Source organism: Lytechinus variegatus, chromosome 18 (genome assembly GCF_018143015.1).
Source record: "Lytechinus variegatus isolate NC3 chromosome 18, Lvar_3.0, whole genome shotgun sequence".
NCBI classification, from domain to species: Eukaryota; Metazoa; Echinodermata; class Echinoidea; order Temnopleuroida; family Toxopneustidae; genus Lytechinus; species Lytechinus variegatus.
This window is the reverse complement of record NC_054757.1, coordinates 10,241,065-10,246,070: the sequence shown is the minus strand read 5'-3', so window position 1 is coordinate 10,246,070 and position 5,006 is coordinate 10,241,065.

Here is a 5,006-nt window from a genome sequence, read left to right as displayed (position 1 = left end):
AGTTGGTGTTAATAGAGGACCACACCCTGAGGTGTTAAAATTACACCCTAGAGATTGAACAGAACACCAAAGAGTGTAAATGTAACAACCAATTGTCTTGTAATAACACCTATAGGTGTTAAACTAACACTGTCAATTTAACACCGGTGTAAAATAACTGGTGTGGTCCTCTATACACCACTTAACACCACAGTTTTTGCTGTGTATACGATTAATCCGATCAATCTGAAGTATATGGAAATCCATCAATGTCTTAATTTTTTCTTTAGGAAACGTGCTCAATGTCGTTTGAAAACAAAATAGAAGCATACTGAATTGTCAAGAAAACCGTAAATGTATGAATGTACATCATTTCTAGAAAATATTTTTGACAAACATGTATTTTTTATGTTGCTGGCTTTTCATAGTTGCGATTGATCGGATCAATTCCAACTCTTTGTGAGACGGGGCCCAACAGGATGGCAGATAGACGCGCCTTTATAGTGGGATGTGCACGCGTGTGCGTGTGCTTATAAGGGTGTGTTTGTGTATAGAGATGCGTGCGTGAGGGTGAGTGTGTGGATAAAGGTGTGTGTGTGCCGTGGAGGTGTGTGTGGAGGTGCCGTGGCCGATTGTTATAAGGCACCTATACATGGAAAGTCCGGAGTTCGATCCCCGGCCGCGGCACCTATTACCCGTGAGCAAGGTATTTAATCTACAATGCTCTTTTATCCTGCTTTCAAACAAATGGAAATGCTATATGCATTATTGGTAACTAGGTGTGCACTTATAAAAAAAAACACACACAAAAAAAAAAAAAAATGTGTGTGGGTGGGTGGATGTGCGTGTTGTGTGTATGGCGATAAGAGGTTGTGTGTCGGTGCTTGGGGTTTTTGTGTTTTGTTCTGATAATAAAACAGACAAATGACAAGTGACGTCGGAGTGTTTTCATATCTACTGAAGATAAATCTAATTAACGGTCATTTATGATTGACTCTTCAACATTTCTCTCATTATGTTTGACAACTACTGACAGACGCACTACTAAGAATTCCATGAGGTGCATGTTTGGGTGCGCGAGCACGCTTGGTTGTGTGTGTGTGGGTGTGTGTGCGTGAGAGAGAAAAAGAAAGAGGGGGTGGAGGGTGACATTCGCACACCATCCCCATCATCATATCACTACTACCAGTAGAAGCTGCAGCGGATATAATCGTCACTCTTCCTCCTCCTCATCATCACCACACCATCATCACATCATTATCACTCTTCTAGTAAACACAGAAACATAATTCAGTGTGATTTACTTTTGTTTAATTTAATTCAATAATGATATATCACTGAAATAAAAGTTAAAGGCTATTTAGTGAAAAATATCATGATTACCCTTGAAACAAGTTTCAAATTTTATTACACAAAATAAAATTTACATGTATTTGATATACATTATGGATAGAATGAAATTCACATGAGATAATATTATGCCCGACAACAGGGAATGCAAATGCGGTGTCATCAAAAAAAAAATATGGCAGCAATTACTTTAGACAATATACGAACATTCTTGGTCATGGTTTTAAAACTTACAAGGATCCACGTCACAACGTTTAAAACAATAAAACTCAGCATTTTGCTCGATATTCGTATGATTACATACACTCAGATTCTTTTCAAACAGTCCATTCACCCTAGGCTATGTCTGGCGTGTTCTAGAACTGTTTGAAACATCCCCTGTGCGCACAATCCTTACTAATGCCTTCGCTGATATATATTATTAACTGGTTATATCCTGATTTATAATTATATTTTAATTATAATCCCTTCCTTGCGGGGCGTTATAATAATTCCCATTGAAAACATTTCTTGAAGTGACCATCATAGGCACTTAAGTGATTACGCGTGTTAAATCTCAATGGGACGCTCCTCCCTTCTCATGTTTCGAACTCCAAACTACAGATGCCTATGTACATCAGAGTTTTTAAAGTGATCGACGCAATAGACACGATAGAGCACTCGAACTGAATATGTCAGTCGTTATAATGAGGGTGTTGTTCATAAGACAACACGTGTCGAGCCATGCTTGCACAAACCTTAATTCTCCCGCCTCTTTTTGAAAGCTAAAATGATAACCCATCAGTCGCAGAAAAGACAGTCAATGTTAAGCCCTAATAATGGCACCTACTAATCCAAAAGTCTGATATAACTGGTTTTAAGTAATTGCACATGTCAATGTAAACGAGGACATCTTGGGATGATCCCGGTAATCTATCGAATAACTTGATGCGTATTCGATTTGCAGTGAACTTATTATGAATTTGTCAGTGATCTGTAAGTAACATCGTTCACTACACGATATGATCCGATTTCCAAAGAAACTGCAAAAGCATATGATAATTATGAACACCCCGACCTATAAGATCTTAACGATCAAAGTTTTAAATATTGGTATGCATAAAGAATTCGAAATTCCAGTATATTTTGGGCCTCAATGTGGGAATAAAAGCACACTGTAAAAACTGTGGTGTTAAAACTGACACCAATTGGTGTTAATAGAGGACCACACCCTGAGGTGTTAAAAATTACACCCTAGAGGTTAAACATAACACCAAAGAGTGTAAATGTAACAACAAAAGGTATTGTAATAACACCTACAGGTGTAAAACTAACACCACCAATTTAACACCGGTGTAAAATAACTGGTGTTGTCCTCTATGTACACCGGTTAATACCACAGTTTTTTCTGTGCATATTTAGTTCCAAATCGTAACGACATTGTCATTGGTTGCGATGGGAAGATTTGGCCTGCAATCCGACCAGAGAGCTTACAGCACAGCAAATTCCTTGTTTTATTATTCCTGCATTATGGGTAATATAATTCTTAAAAAAAGTTTTAATGCAAAATGCGATTTGTTCTTTAAACAAAGCTTTACGAAATAGTAAGATACTTTATCTTGCCTGAAATAGCTTACATCAGTGGCTGATCCAGAGGGGGGGGGGGGGTGGTTGCCCCCCTTGCCCCCCCTTGAGTGGCACCAAAAAAAAATGTAGATGAATATGTCATACATAGGCCAATGACGACCCTTTTTTTTGCTTGTCAATTTTTTCCTGGATTTGGTAGTGAAGACCCTTAATTTGGCGTGTCAAAATTTTCCTGTAAAAAAATGCCCCCCCCCCTATGGAAAATCCTGGATCCGCTCCTGCTTAACTTCTAAAAATATGCATGTTGCCTTAGCGACATAAGGTGTCTTGTCAAGTCGACTTCTAAAACTTACATGTTGGCATGGCAACATTAATTATATCACCAAGTCGGCTTAACTGAGCTACGTAGTTATGGCGACATCATGTCTTTCTGAAAAGATACCTGCAATGTGTGCATGTGTTATGAAATACATGTATATTAAAATTTACTTTGATAGCAAAAGGAAGAGAGACATAGTAGGATTCACATCCCCAATGTCCTCGTTCTCCAGTTATGTCATAAAAAATATTTTCAATATCTGGAACAGTATGGATCCAGTGGTATTACAAATTGTGTCAATCACTATTTGCAATAATACCGCTTAATCCTATCGCGGCAGTCACATGACGAAACCGACTCTAGACCGATCAAAGCTATTACGTTATTACCAATGACATACTATCGGTCAATTTGGAGTCGGTTTCGTTGGTGTGACTGTAGTAAATGACTGACAGTTGATCGGCAGTTCGTGAATGCGAATAAGATATCGATATCTATAAAACACAGTGTCAGTGATCAAATTATGACATCCAGGTTAACCCGACAGACGAGGTGTACGTGACAGTGAGGCACATAACAAGGCATAGATACGTTATATCAAAATCAAACTTCTCTTCTATTTACATTAACCAAAGTAAACGAATTTTTCTTTGATACGTGTTTACAAATTTAGAAGAGGATGTATCCCGATGTATAGACCTTACTTTTGTGATGTGATATAAACTTTCTAATATGACCTTGGCCTTTCGTAAAAAGAACATTTTCTTCTTGGTGAGTAAAAGGTAGAACTCTTTCATTGTTTAGATAGCTTATACAATGATTATAAGACCACGTCCTCGGAGAGGAGAAGAAGAAAAAAGTATAAATAAGCATTTAACAGTTTAAGATAGCTTGAGCTTTTCCTCATTGCTGGTGCTCTATATGCTCTGGCCTATAAAGCAGGCCTTGGCTATAAATGGTTCCGTAATAGTCTTTATTAACATTCTCATAAGATTCACATTGCATCTTTTACTCTTACAAATATTGCCGACATTGCACAAACAACAAAAAAAATTGTTGGAAAGACTAGCCTCGACCAAAGTCACCACAGAGTCCATCATCATTTGCAAGGTTTAGGATTAATATCGCCGTTTATACCCTTCTGTAAATATATTACACTCAAAAGCCACTAAAGATATGCCTCTTAAAATTATGCCTTGAAAAAAATATCGAGTATTTTTAATACAAGAATAGAAAATACACAGAAGATATGCACCTGTACAGGTTCGCAGTAAGAAATATTTAGAATTCAGAAAAGGAAAATAAATAAGCCTACACTGTTAAACACAGATATTCGTATTGTTATATCTTTCCCCAAATCACCATCAAATTACTGTTCAAAACTCATAATGTTCACCATTCTGCTCTCCCTGAGGGCCCGTAAAACAACGCTCAGTTATCGATTGCACAGCTGATACGTCTGATTGATTGATTTCACGTATATAATGTTAACTACAATTAATCGTAAAGCTCAGTAATGCGGTCAATAGGCGACCTGACCGTCCGTCAGGTTTATATCTTTGGCATCTATCTCCAAATACTCCAAGTTTTTCTTTTTTGTTTTGTTTTTCTTTTTTCATTGGAAAGTGAAAGGCAGTCTAGGGGCCCGTTGCAGAAAGAGTTGCAATCGATCGCAACTCTAAAAATCATGCGTAACTGGATTTTCAACCAATCAAAAGCGCGCATTTGGGACTTGCGTTTGATTTTTTTGACTTGCGTTTAAACGCAACTCTTTCTGCAACAGTCCGTCTAG